The 16,057-nt window shown below is 34.6% G+C and overlaps 1 protein-coding gene across 1 annotated transcript in view; it reads right to left on the bottom strand.

Annotated features, from left to right (window-relative positions):
* LOC149786347 (uncharacterized) overlaps positions 1-14,120 on the bottom strand; it is a 78,509-nt gene extending 64,389 nt beyond the window's left edge. Inside the window, exon 1 of the mRNA XM_089976762.1 lies at positions 14,033-14,120. The gene's annotated coding sequence lies outside the window, so the exon portion shown is untranslated. The remainder of the gene's footprint in view (positions 1-14,032) is intronic.
* Between the last annotated feature and the right edge of the window lie 1,937 nt (positions 14,121-16,057).

Genomic DNA, 16,057 nt, shown 5'->3' with positions numbered 1-16,057 from the left:
GACTGCCTGGCATTTTGAACAAAATGTTTTCTTTGAGCTTGACAATCAATTGTGACCCTCCTGCCTGCACCTGGGACTGACTGGTTTCCTAAATACAGGCATCGCTGTTGTGGCCATATTTTTGGCAGGTGAAACACCACAAAGGATTAGGAATGAAGGGTCAATAGGTATATTTAATAATTCCGCTTTGATCAATGCAGGAAAAGTGGCACAGCAGAACATCAGTATGCGAGTCTGCAGCAAAAGTTGAATTGTTTCACTTAATAATAAATAATGAAGACCATAATAAGAGTAGGGAACATACATTACAATTATAAAATCACAAGGTACATTGATGCTATGTATATGCAAAGGCATATCAAAGTTTTTAAGCACTGTAGTAGTGGTTGATGCCCACCACTCTTTTTAAACTCTAATGTAATGTAACTGTAGGCACAAAAAGTTGAGGGACTGACTACCTTAAACATAGCCGTTAAAGCTTGGCATGACCAGCCAGTTAGTCAGGCCTCAGGCCCTTCTGACCACCCATATAGCTAAAACTGATGCCAAAGTTCTAAATGTGCTGCACCAGAGTGGTGACCATTGGTCTCTCCTTTACTCCACTACTAGGTCCCTCTTTTCCAACAACACTGGACACAACCCACTGCCAACAGGTTGCCTCCACTAACTGACCCTTTATGACATGTACCAAGAATGCATCAGACCTATTCTACAATCATGAATCCGGGGGGAGGGGTTGGGTTTACTTACAATTTTAAGAAAAATTATGTAGATCCTATCCTATCTGCAAAAGCTTTATAAGATCATATTATGTAGGTGTTCATAGCTAGGTATCCACTACAGATGGAAATTGTTTCCAACAGATTTCACCTGCAGCAACTGTTGGTATCATGTCATTTGAAAGTTAAAGAATAGGAACAGTACATTCTCGTTATAATGCTGTACATTATACCACCCATATACAGCAGTGACAGTGCCTAATAATCAAGTACATGTACAGGATACAAATAAATGTGCTATTACATAACAAAAAAGTATCAATGAGCATACAAACCTTCTAAAAGATTGATTGTTCGTTTTATGGTGCACCAGCACTGTTAGGCTATTTAGCACTGTACAAAAGGTTATATGTATGATCATTTAAAAATGATAAAAGGTTTTATATCAACCAGCGATATTAAAACCAAGCAGCTGAAAGTAAAACGATAAGATGGTTAAGTGTAATATATAAAGCTTACCAAAAAACAGGGAATGTAAATGGCATATGTTAATAATGACAGATAAAAAGTTGTTGGAAATAAGGGTCAGTAAAAACATTACATAAAAATGCTCATGGTGATGGCATAAAAGTTATAGCTTAAAGTAAATGTTTACTTCTTTCAGGAATTCTATAATACAAGTGATATGTATTGTATCAAAAAAGTTCCTTTATGTCATGCACATTATAATACTGATCATGCATAGGTTGCAGGTCGAAACATTCATTCATAAAGTGCTTAACAGTGAATGGTTCATTGTAAGAAATGCACTCTGGTGGGTCTTTGCCTTTTAGTATGTGGAAGTGGGTTATATGCGTATGATCAATTCAAATTCTTGCAGTGACTACCTCCTCCCTACGCATGGTTCTGAAGGATGGAGTCCATTCTCCTATGGATGGCTTGATGGCATGAAGTTTATTATTCACTGCATCATTCCACAATGCCTGTCACTTCTGACATAAAGTATCTTTGATGCTAGGTTTAAAATGAGTATATGGTATTTTAAAATCAGATGGTTCTTGGGATAGGGTCATTTTAGCACTGCGATCTGCTTTTTCATTACCTTTAATACCAATATGGCTAGGTAACCAACAGTATACTATATTGTGGGAGGTACTCAGCTAAGTATTTTTGACGAGAATATTGGTTAATAATGGGTTCTCCAGCTTTCTACTGTGTTGTAACTGAAGTTCTGATAGGGAGCCGGAGAAGATGATGCTGTTTAAAATACGTATGTTTTCAATATATTGCAGAGCAATTTCTATTGCTCTCATTTCAGCTGAAAAAAATTGTGCCACTTTAAAAAATAAAAAAAAACATGATTACTACTTTTTGGCTTTTTAAAGTAGCCATGTGTAAAGTAAAAATAGCCAAGTAAATTATACACCTGGCTTCCAGCTGATAAGGAAAGCCTTGATTACATGTACATCTGAGGACATGGCCACATTAAACATATATTGTATGTATAACTTAAAGCACATGGTTAAGGTACTGTAGACATATATTATTTGAATACTGCATCAAAGCTCATGTCCACTGTTGACATAGATTATTGTATAATGTATCTAAGCTCATGGCCTGTGACTGTAGACAAGATTATATTTATATCCAAGCACATGGTTACAGTACTGTAGACATATATTGTATAATGTATCTAAGCTCATGACCTGTGACTGTAGACAAGATTATATTTAAATCCAAGCACATGGTTACAGTACTGTAGACATATATTGTATAATGTATCTAAAGCTCATGGCCCATGACTGTAGACAAGATTATATTTATATCCAAGCACATGGTTACAGTACTGTAGACATATATTGTATAATGTATCTAAGCTCATGGCCTGTGACTGTAGACAGATTATATTTATATCCAAGCACATGGTTACAGTACTGTAGACATATATTGTATAATGTATCTAAGCTCATGGCCCATGACTATAGACATATTATATTTAAATCCAAGCACATGGTTACAGTACTGTAGACATTTATTGTATAATGTATCTAAGCTCATGGCCTGTGACTGTAGACAGATTATATTTATATCCAAGCACATGGTTACAGTACTGTAGACATATATTGTATAATGTATCTAAGCTCATGGCCTGTGACTGTAGACAGATTATATTTATATCCAAGCACATGGTTACAGTACTGTAGACATATATTGTATAATGTATCTAAGCTCATGGCCCATGACTATAGACATATTATATTTAAATCCAAGCACATGGTTACAGTACTGTAGACATTTATTGTATAATGTATCTAAGCTCATGGCCTGTGACTGTAGACAGATTATATTTATATCCAAGCACATGGTTACAGTACTGTAGACATATATTGTATAATGTATCTAAGCTCATGGCCCATGACTATAGACATATTATATTTAAATCCAAGCACATGGTTACAGTACTGTAGACATTTATTGTATAATGTATCTAAGCTCATGGCCTGTGACTGTAGACAGATTATATTTATATCCAAGCACATGGTTACAGTACTGTAGACATATATTGTATAATGTATCTAAGCTCATGACCTGTGACTGTAGACAAGATTATATTTAAATCCAAGCACATGGTTACAGTACTGTAGACATATATTGTATAATGTATCTAAAGCTCATGGCCCATGACTGTAGACAAGATTATATTTATATCCAAGCACATGGTTACAGTACTGTAGACATATATTGTATAATGTATCTAAGCTCATGGCCTGTGACTGTAGACAGATTATATTTAAATCCAAGCACATGGTTACAGTATTATAGACATATATTGTATAATGTATCTAAGCTCATGGCCTGTGACTGTAGAAAGATTATATTTATATCCAAGCACATGGTTACAGTACTGTAGACATATATTGTATATTGTATCTAAGCTCATGGCCCATGACTGTAGACAAGATTATATTTAAATCCAAGCACATGGTTACAGTACTGTAGACATTTATTGTATAATGTATCTAAGCTCATGGCCTGTGACTGTAGACAGATTATATTTATATCCAAGCACATGGTTACAGTACTGTAGACATATATTGTATAATGTATCTAAGCTCATGGCCTGTGACTGTAGACAGATTATATTTATATCCAAGCACATGGTTACAGTACTGTAGACATATATTGTATAATGTATCTAAGCTCATGGCCCATGACTATAGACATATTATATTTAAATCCAAGCACATGGTTACAGTACTGTAGACATTTATTGTATAATGTATCTAAGCTCATGGCCTGTGACTGTAGACAGATTATATTTATATCCAAGCACATGGTTACAGTACTGTAGACATATATTGTATAATGTATCTAAGCTCATGGCCTGTGACTGTAGACAGATTATATTTATATCCAAGCACATGGTTACAGTACTGTAGACATATATTGTATAATGTATCTAAGCTCATGGCCCATGACTATAGACATATTATATTTAAATCCAAGCACATGGTTACAGTACTGTAGACATTTATTGTATAATGTATCTAAGCTCATGGCCTGTGACTGTAGACAGATTATATTTATATCCAAGCACATGGTTACAGTACTGTAGACATTTATTGTATAATGTATCTAAGCTCATGGCCTGTGACTGTAGACAAGATTATATTTATATCCAAGCACATGGTTACAGTACTGTAGACATATATTGTATAATGTATCTAAGCTCATGGCCTGTGACTGTAGACAAGATTATATTTATATCCAAGCACATGGTTACAGTACTGTAGACATATATTGTATAATGTATCTAAGCTCATGACCTGTGACTGTAGACAAGATTATATTTAAATCCAAGCACATGGTTACAGTACTGTAGACATATATTGTATAATGTATCTAAAGCTCATGGCCCATGACTGTAGACAAGATTATATTTATATCCAAGCACATGGTTACAGTACTGTAGACATATATTGTATAATGTATCTAAGCTCATGGCCTGTGACTGTAGACAGATTATATTTAAATCCAAGCACATGGTTACAGTATTATAGACATATATTGTATAATGTATCTAAGCTCATGGCCTGTGACTGTAGAAAGATTATATTTATATCCAAGCACATGGTTACAGTACTGTAGACATATATTGTATATTGTATCTAAGTTCATGGCCCATGACTGTAGACAAGATTATATTTAAATCCAAGCACATGGTTACAGTACTGTAGACATATTGTATAATGTATCTAAAGCTCATGGCCCATGACTGTAGAAGATTATATTTATATCCAAGCACATGGTTACAGTATTATAGACATATATTGTATAATGTATCTAAGCTCACGGCCTATGACTGTAGACAGATTATATACATATCTAATGACATGGCCACTACAGACATTGTAATCTAACCACAATTTTTTTTAATTTCAAGACAGTCCATGCTTTATTGAAATGAAATTAAGATGTTTTCAGAACGGATCAATTAAGTAACTGAATCTCACACAAACTGTCACAGGACAGTCAATAAGTCTGAGTACTCAATTATCATTTTATCAGGTCCATCTGAATTAACAATTTCATTCTGGGGGAGGCATTATAACTTACTAAAACTGACTTGTATTTCTTTTGTTAGGCTTTTGTCCACAAGTCAAATAGTTCCAAAGGTAACTTTTGACATGGATCAATACTACAGAGCAATATAATGGTATTAAATCTTACTTTGAAGCATACCAAAGTGTTTAGGGTACACAGGTTAAGAATGTTATGTAGTTTCACAATTATACCTTACACCAATAGAGACCTTATCAAGAGGTCTTTATCAGCTTTTTTCTATCAGCTAATTGTTTGGAGCAATGTAGAAATGGTGTTGTTGAAAAGCTCTCAATGCTTGAGAATTTAAGGCAGCAAGTGATAACATTGAACAAAATGAGATATAAATAAATGTGTCTTACCTGCACATGATAATGCTGTGGCCTAACCTTACTCTATCCGACTTGTACAAGCTTTAACACAACCTTGAACATAAAATCTTAAATCTGCCTTTATGTAAGTCAGTAACAATGACTGTCAAAGATATGGCAAAAATATGCACTGACTGAAAGGACAACACCTAACTTAATGGCATTTGTCCAAGAAAGAGTCTCCATTTTTTCATCCCAAAATTTAATTCTGAAAATATAACATATTTTGGGAGATTTTACAGTAATTGTTCTTGGCTTTTAATATGACAAAAAGCAAGACTGCGATGTTAATCTAAATTTAAAAAAACATCAAATAACTCTTCTTCTTCAATATTTGCTTTGGGGTAGGGGTGTCTTGACTTAAAAAAATGTTTAGCAATAGAGAGTCCCAAAATAAATTTTTACTCAGACGTTTTAAAAAAAATGAAAAACATGATTATATCAATTATAAATTACAGGAGTACTTGTCTGTGCTGATAGAAGATACTTAAATTTTAAACAAAAAAAATGCAGTGCACAACATGCTTTTGATTATTCAAATCTGCTACACTTGACATGGACTCTTGAGTCTACACTTCTTCCTAAACTGTATGATTACTTTGAAAATAAATGCATCAGTATGGTACTTTTGCTTAAGATTTATTATTTTCTCCTTTATGTTTTCTATGCATTGTAATTAAGCATGTGTTCCGAATTTGTACCAAGCTAATAAGATCAGCAATACATATGTCAGCCAATGAAACCATTCATCAGATGCTTCTTCTTTGGCAATGAGCACATTCTATTCAGTACCCCAACTTGGGGCATACTTGATTCAACTAATGTAAAATCTACCAAAATTATCTTTTATCTTAATTTCCTTAGGACATTTTTTTATGTTCCCTACAGGTGCAATAGAAGTAACTTTCCATTGCTAAGATGAAAAATAAAGTCCCTCCCTCCAAATGACATAATTAATTTGAAATGAACACTAAACAGTAAAATATACAACATACTGCACCTACCCATTACAGAAGAGACGAGCAAAACATCTGAATTCCAACCAGTATATTTTCAGTACACTCCAGTCCTTGTTATTCTTTGAAGTTTAAAGGCTGATGCTCAAAAGTGTTTAGATTGAAAACTATTTACAAAGCACAACAGAACAAAAGTTGTAGTTTCAAGTTAGTAACTGACCCATGACTTTGCACAATAGCAGCAGTTTTGTCAAGGCCAACTAAAACATATATGTGGTTTGAAATATGTATTGTATATATGAATTGCATGCAGTGACTGTGATTTTTGCATATGCCCATACTTCCATTAACTCTTTATAACTAAAACACAGGTAGAGAATATCAAGCATAGTAATGCACACTCTACTGTAGGTCTGAATAAAGAAGACTTCATTTGTATGATGCAAATATATCCAAATTTATTATGCCTATATAGGAAGAGAATGTATTTAGCTAGCCATACTGTGAAATGAAAAGGTATGTACAATTAGTGCTCCTATTATTATATAAATACACAGTAACAATAACAAATTACCCTCACAGAAAGCACGATTGACATAGTTTATGTTAATGATTGTTTACTTTAATGAAGTATAGGAAAAGGACCTGTTTTGTTTTAGAATTTTATGGTCATCCAACAGTTATAAAAGAATGAACCTGGCACAAATTAACAAAACACTGCCAAGTTCTTTGATCAAAACAATTTCCATGCATGTGTAATTATCAGACATGTACAACATCATAATGCCAGTCATTTAGAGGATAATGCTGGACTTTTTTGAGGGACTAAAAGCAAGAAAGGGATGAAAATACAGTCCATAATGGTTTTAAGTCTTTGATTAAAAATTGGCTGTCATTTGACAAAGGTAAGATAAAAAGGAAAAACCAATATAATGTGAGAAAACACTTCATTGTTTCAAACTATTTGGCCTCCTTAAATTAATATTGTGTTGTTCAAGATGTTTGAAGTTATAGTATAATTAATGATAACTGAGGTGTCCCTTGCTCATGCTTACGCAAGTGTAATGCAACACTGATTTAACATATTAAGTGGTTCCTATGAACAATATCAACAGTGTAAAGATAAACTTTAAAGAGCAAGACATGCGTCAGATGCTAATGAACATCAACACTGCAATCCAATGGGAGGACACTGATAGAGCAAATGGACAATGGTTGACATCAGAACCATGAGAAAAACATTGCTTTATGTGACAAATTTTAAGATTTCAATAAAAACACTCAGGTTTACTTAATACGATTTTGTTTATTTCATTTCATAATTGAAGTTCACCAACTGCAATGCAGCACCACTCCAGTGGCCTAGTGGTTAGAGCATCTGCCTCAGATGTGAGAGGTCATGGGTTTGTACCCCAGCAGAGTCATACCAAAGACATAAAAATGGTACCAGCGGCTACCTCGCTTGGCACTCAGCATTAAGGGGTTAGTGTTTAGGACTGGTCGGCCTGGTGTCAGGATAATGTGACTGGGTGGGACAACATGCTACATGTCTGTGACATGATGCCACAGTGCTAGACAAAACGATAAACTGCCACACTGCAGACATCGTAGCGATATGACTGAAAAATTGTTAAACGTTAAAAATCCAAATCACACACACACAAACACAACTGTAATGTTATATAATAATTTTTTTTTTAAAACCCGACAATTTTGGGCACATGGAAAATGGAGTCAGTGCTTGTGACCTTTTATGTGCCTGTTACATGCAGCATATATAAACAGTAAATAGCCATATTTGGAAATTTTATTTCATATATAAAACACAAAGCATGACTATTTCAATTGTTGTAATAATGTTCAAGTTTGATTATTTTTTTTAAGTGATTTTGGAAGCAAAATAAATTTCAGAACTCCTGGCTGACTGAGTTTTTCTTTGTGAAACAGTGAGGCCAGAGCCATTCAATTCTTTGCACATACTGCAAACATATATCGATGTACATCATTCTGTTGTGTACATTCTGATTAGCTCCTTTTATAGTTATTCACTATCTTAATCTTGTTAAAATGCTAACTAATAACTGACTTATACTTTTCTGCATGATTTTTGCCATGAAACAGATTGATTGAAAGACAATAATAAGCACATGCTTGTGTTTGAAGTTGATTTGTGTTGAAAAAGCAGTACCATCCATATTGGACTGAGCAGTTATTACTACTGTCTTGGTTGTAAAGCCCCCCCCACCCACCCACCCACACACAATTACACATGAAAATATTATGTCCCCCCAAACAGTTCTCCAATTAATGGTCAATACCAAATGTGATGTATATTCATTTTTTTATAATGACAAGCATCAGATAGTTTTAGCAATGCTTATACTTAGGGCTGAAATGATAACACATGTGCTGTGTATCGATACGATTCATGATACACAGCCTGCAATACGATGCATGTATGAACTTGATGGCTTTTCCATCTTTGAAAGGTATGTGGTGCCCCTTTATGTATGTTGGCATGCTGGTTGTAATTCCAGTATGCAGATTACAGAAAGAAATAAATTTATCATATATATATACATGAAATTCTCATAAATGACAGCAAAACAAAAACACCTTAAAACAGACTACATGTTGGTTGTCAGTTTTATTCAGTGTTTTGGGCTATTTGATGGTGCTCCATTTAACTCACTTTAGCCACCAGGCCTTAATTTTACATGACATAATTGCTCTGAAACATCTTATTACCAATTTCATGTCTCACTTAAACTTGGAAGACATTAGGAACTTATCTTCAAAACATAAGAAATAAAGCAATTTCCTCATGCAAAGAAAACCTCATCTAGAATAAATCCAGGCAAGGGAATGAGAATGAATACCAATAAAATCTGTCACATTGTACTTCCTGTAAATGTAAAAGACTGCTGTGGGCAAAAGTACTTGTATCTGTTAGTGAAGAAAAAAATTTACACCTTATCCAATAATTTTAACTTTTTTAAAACACAAGGTGATAAACTTGAGCAGTTTAAAATCTGCCTCCTTGCTGATTCTGTGCTAATTTTATTTATACCATCAGCACCTTCATTCACAGGTTAAATATCACAAGATTTTATCTAAAGGAGGACTTCACCCTTTGTCACAGAAAGAAGGGGGTGAGTAGAAATGAAGGGGGAGGAAACAGCCATTGTTCAATATTTACCTAACACTTCAATATTTGTCTATATTTCTTCCTGCTCCACTTTTTCTGAGCTCTAATGAAATCAGAAATCTTGAAAATCTAGTTGTATAAGTATTAATCTGTTTTATTTCTGAGCATACTCTGTTCCTTATCTGTATATGAATATACTTCTTTGCTTCCTGCTGAAAGGGCATATGCATATCTGCTTTGTCAGCTTGAAGATGTTGGGGCATTGATCTTTGTGGCTTAAAATGTTCTAGAGTTCACAGATATTAATAGAATTTTTCACTAACATAAACTTTCTTGAATCAGTAGTTTACTGACTACCATGCCAGATTTATTATCTGTTCCATAACGCTGTATTAGGGTTTTAAGTCCATCAATGCCATAGTGTGCTTGTACAGACAGAGTTATTCAAATAAACATCTTTACTTCTTAATTTCACTTTTTCATCCTTATTTTTTTCAGTTTATTGTAACCCTGATATGGATATATGGTTTTGTAGCATATGATCCGCAGGGCTAAATTGACTGATCAATAAATGAAACTTGCATTCTACTTTTTAAATTGTCTGTAGTTTAAATACGCTCGGTATTCTGACCTTTCGAAATTTAATTTAGAAATAGCTCTGAAAGAAAGGGAGATTAACCATGATGCCATCGTTTTTTGATCTTCCAACATGTATTGTATTGAACTGGTATCTCCATTACCAATTTCCCAGCTCCAATAATTCAATATACTTCTACTTTAAAAATTGTTGTCATCTTCACAATCACCAGTCAGTATCTGACAAACAAAAACGCAATGAACACCATGCTGAGAATAAGACATTTTGGGTTTTCTATATAGCTCATAATTTAAACATGCATTTCTAAAACATCCATCATGGAAAGTTCAAACTATGCCAAAATACTTGTTTAAAAAAACCCACATAAAACTTGTTACTTCACCGACCACATTCTCATATGCAGGACTTTCAACTAATTTGCAGGAGTTTTTGTGCATCATTGTTCTCCAAAGTGTATGAATTCGTACAAATTTTGCGCAATTCATGCAATTGCAACCCTGACAGTATCTGTTTAAATACTACATATCAATGGTTTTAGCTTAAAGTTTCTGTTTCTTTGCTGGTACTTTCTGTTTGTCATGCTGGGAATAAGATACGCTAGTTCCTGATTGGCAATTATTATTTTACCTGGACCAGAACAAGCAATAACTACCAGTGAGATTTCAATGCAACATATTTCACCGCGTGACACACCTTTAGTCACAGTGTAGCTTTCAAACTGACCAAAGCTAACAAAATAAAATTTGATGGAAAAACTTTGGTATAAAAGTGGTTATTATATGATGAGCAAAGTACTTCATATACCCGTGGAACACATTTTCAATGTATCCTATATGCTGAACATGCAAATGGATTAAGATAATTAGCATGGGTTGGGGCAGATTACAAACCCTGCCACTTTATTTAATTTGCAGTCAGCAAGGATTCTCAATAGTCTTTTTTGTTTTTTAATGATAAAAATGAATGCCCAGGACAGCAAATTCTGTTTCAGGTAAATTCTAAATTTATAAAATAACAAGGCAAACTAATAATAATTATTCATGACTCCTGAAGACAAAATTAACTTACATATGGTAAGTATTGTTTTGTATCGATTCTTCTTCTCTTGTATCGATAGGTGTTTCGTTACAGCAAAATTATTGATGCATCGATATATCGATGAATCGTTTCACCCCTATTAATATCATGGTCATCCAGATTAACTTGGTTCTGATCATCATTCGCTCAGAGAATCCAGCAGAAAAGTCTGAACACCACTACCATCTGGTCTCTGGCGAGTGTAGTAATGTATGCTAAAGACACTTGCATTACCTTCAAAAACCCTGCTGAATTTATATTTCAAGTGTAGCAATTGCAATGTTGTGTGCCAAATTAATATTAAAACTCAGTAAATTTTGGGCATATGGAGGGCCTAAGGAATTTGAGACACGGACTGTCATGTTTGTTTAAAGTCACCAGCCCTGGGTTTGTGTCTAAAACAACTGTCTTTGAGCACTGTCCCAAGGTGGTTGTTGTTGTAGGGTTTAACGCAATTTTTCAGCACAGGATAGGCTATACATGGCGGCCAGTATAACTGGTGGAGGAAGAACCCTGGAAAACCTCGGGAAGAACCACTGACCCACGAGAAGCTACCGGCAAGCTTTCTCACATACCAATGCTAGCCGAGACCAACTGTCCCAAGGTAAGAGAAACATGAGCTCCATCCCAAGCATCAGCCAGTTCACAATGACATAGTCCTTTCTCTCAAGATAGTTTATTTACATTACTCTTACTTTGGAGTGATGTTGCCTTCCATGCATGCATCAGTAATTTAAATTTTTGATGGTCCGGCACAAATTGTGCCTTGGATAGTTGGTCTCTGCACCGGCAATATGAGGAAAAAAGAAAAGGCCAAAAACAACTTGGTCTAAATGAGGACAGGGATGAGTATCTCTTCCATCTAATTTGTCCCAGGGTCAAGAGCTTGAGATACTTTTTCTGAACTCTGTATGCCTTTCTTTCAGGTAACATACACTAACCCCTCCTTTGGGAACACAAAAACCTTTTTGAGGCTCATCCCCATGGTCAGTTTGAAAGCTAGGCAGGTTTGAGGATGACACTGTAATTTCTAAGTCCTACAATGTAAGACATAGCACATGTTATTTTTGTTCTAGTGCCATGTCTTACTACCTGAGTAATGGGCTTGTATGTCAGTTGACATTGGAACTAGTAGTCAAGGTTTCAGAAATATCTCACACACTTGGCAGCCCATATCAACACTCTTCCACAAATTGATATGTAATTAATATGCTTAATGTGCCGTTTTTGTCCTGGTGGAATCAAAATATGACACTAGCAAATGGACGCATTTTCATGTTCCATTGACATACATTTGAATTTGTTGAAATTCATTGGTAGTCAAGGTATGATGAAGTATATTCAAGCAGGTTCATGTGGGGGATATTTTTCTTGAAGGAAATGAAACATTGCTTACAGTTCCAATAGGCATAATATATTTTTATTCATTTCGTTAAAGAAAAATGTTTCAAGTTAACTCGATTTCGGCATTCCCGACTTTCATTGCTTTCCAACAAAATGAAATGCAGTCCAACAAAACTTGAAAACAGGTCCATTTCTTTTGTGAAGATTTGAATTTATTAGAGAAAAGACATCAGAGTAAGTAAAGTCTGACTAAATCATTATGACTTTACTTTGTAGAAAAGTGTTATTATTTTAGTTGCCAGTTGTGTGAGATATTCCTGAACACTTGACTTTCATTACGATATTAGTCCACATATAAAACACACTACACAACGCTGTTAGTTAGGCAGTAAGACCCTGACGCCCAAAACATAAATATCAGCATCGAGGTCTTACATGTAGGACTATGTAATTTCATATACAATACGTTATAAATTACATTATTTCGTGGTTATTTATTAAATAATATGTTTATTTTTTATTATAGCATCTTTCTGGTGCATTAATATCACATTCTAATGAAGTAGTCAGCTACAAGTAAGACCTAGTTATTCTCAGGGCTATGCCGTTAGAGGTTCCATATCCCATCGCCGCTACGGTGGCCGGATTGGTCTGAGTATGAAGGGACGAAAACGTACACTGACACTCTTTTACTTATTTCTGCCTTTCCTATTATTACTCTTCTGACTGTCCTATCACTTCCGTCTTTACTTTATCTTTGACCACGCACCACCCGTCGCTTAATAGTCAAGTGTGTCTGCGTCAATGCATTTATATGTAGAAAGATCATATGATTCGAGGATTGCTTCTACGTATGCATTTCAGTGAACTATTGGAAGTGTCCTCGAAAACATATTACTGCATATATTATAGATTTAGAACGTTCTCAATAATTCAAACAATTTCTACGTTACTGTTGTAACTTGTAGCTAAAATAGCGCAGTTTGAGAGCTTATTTTAACTATACAACGTTTATTAGAATTTGAGACTCCACACCACAGTAAAAACCGCTCAAGAAAGTAACTTTCGTTACCATCGAAATGATTTCGGAAATCAAATCATCTATTTTATTTTCAGACGCGAAATCTACTTTCTCGACTATAAGCGAGTTTTTAAATTAAAGAGATTATCCTCAAATATTACATAAATACTAACTGAGTACTTTAAAAATACCTTACCTTACCAGCGCCATGAAGCGTAAATAATTGCATAAGTGGATCAGAGACTTGTTTTTACTGACAAAAACTTGCTATTCATGGTGGTTAATCGCCTTTCCGGTGAGGGTAGATAACTCTTCAATGTTCTCGAAATAAGGCCTGAGGATATCTCGCCGATAATTTGTACGGCTGCCTTCTAATGACTTAAAAAGATTTTGAAAGTGGTGCTCTGCTTGATGTTGTTATAATAGAATATGAAAAATACGAAATTCTGTGCATATTGAAAAATTGTGGACTAATTCGCGTTTCTTGCTCTTCACCTTTATCGAGCCATGTGAGCTTTAAGACACGCTACCTTAACGTACCTGATTTGCGAACCTTACTGATTATGTATTAATTTATTTGTTTAGAAAAGTATCTTTATTTTCGCACAAAAGATGAAACTGTAATTGCCTAATTTATTTTAACTTGGTGCGCCTGTTGTAGTTAAATAAAATACGATTTCAAGTGGAACCTTTGAAATGAAAGGATGAAAGTAGCACTGTGTATTATATAATAATCAGATTTATTGTAACTGGTACTTGTAATCAGCGTCTGCCTTATATCAGTTTAGAGATATGGAGTTTGGTTCTGGAGAGATAATAATAATAATAATAATAATGAGGACTTTGTATAGCGCCATATCTTTAAAAGCTCTAAGCGCTTTACAACATTAGACAATACCTAAGCAGCAGAGAGGGCGAACAGACCAAGATCGAAAAGCGTCGAAAAACTAAAAATAACCCTTCCTACGAACAAAAAAAAAAAAGCATCGACACAAATTTAACCAAAAGCATCGACACAAATTGAAGCAAAAATAAATCTTCCAAAAAGATTTCTCAGATTGGTGTTACTTTACCGTCGTTGTCTTTTTTTGTTCGTAGAATGGTTTATTTTATCACGTGAACACTTTATTGAGGTCGCGCCCTCTCTGCTGCTATTAATTAAATCATTATATTATCAAAATAATGGTACATCCGGAATCTCATACTTGAAGGATAGCTCGAGAACGATTAGAAGCAATCAAAACATTTCTTCCTGTCAGAGACTCATTTAGAAAAAACTTACAAGCGCAGCAACAATCACAAGTTGAGTACGAAGAAGACACTAAAAAACTGTTTAAACCCGTCACTGCAGCTACTGAGAAAGCTTCAGCGGCTGTTGAAAAAACTATATGGGGAGATATTGCGGAGGAAGATGAGAAGACAAAAAAAAGGTATTTTTCCGGTATTAGAGGAAACTGCAGCGCAGACTAAAAAAATAGCAAGAAGAACTAAACAGACAAAGAAGATTTTACGAGATCTTCCAACTGATTTAGCTGCGGCTCAACCTCCACCTGTTGGTGAAGAAATACTTGAAGGTATTGGAAAACTTCGTACTGAAGTCGCCGACGTGAGAGAAGAACATACACCTGAACCCGAACTAGTAAAAGAAAATATAAAATTGATTGCAAGATTTAAGGAAGGGTTTGTCGAAGATATTAGAAATACTAAAAGAGAAAAATTACATGAAAAAATATCATATTGTATATTTAACAAATCTGATTTTTTAAACCCTCCTCATGAAAAGACAAATGATGATAATCTTGTTAAATGGATACATCGCATATATGCAAACAAAAGACAAGTTAGAGGTAATGATTTGGAATACAGAAATCTTTATGAAGAAGTAAAAAGACTTTATAGAGAGAGACTGGAACAACTCTCCCAGTATCAACTTCCTCCACCTCTGCAACGAACAAAACAAAAACAGTCTTCTTCACCTCTGTCGGAAGTTAAAAGGTCTGAAGAGCTACTTAAAAAATCAAAAGAAGAAAGATCACCCTTAAGACTATTTAAGAAAACAACAGAAGAAGGAGCAATGGGGAGTGGTCTGGGAAATAATTTTGTTTGTCCCGATGCTATCCTCAATGATGTGTCATGGTTAGAAGTTCTCATAGGAGGAAAACGTGCCGGGAATAATTCACCAGAAATAATTAATGAAGCAGCTGATATTTGTCGGCGATTA

Source organism: Sinohyriopsis cumingii, chromosome 12 (assembly GCF_028554795.1).
Source record: "Sinohyriopsis cumingii isolate HCF-2022 chromosome 12, ASM2855479v2, whole genome shotgun sequence".
NCBI lineage: Eukaryota > Metazoa > Mollusca > Bivalvia > Unionida > Unionidae > Sinohyriopsis > Sinohyriopsis cumingii.
This window is presented reverse-complemented; position numbering and strand designations above follow the sequence as displayed.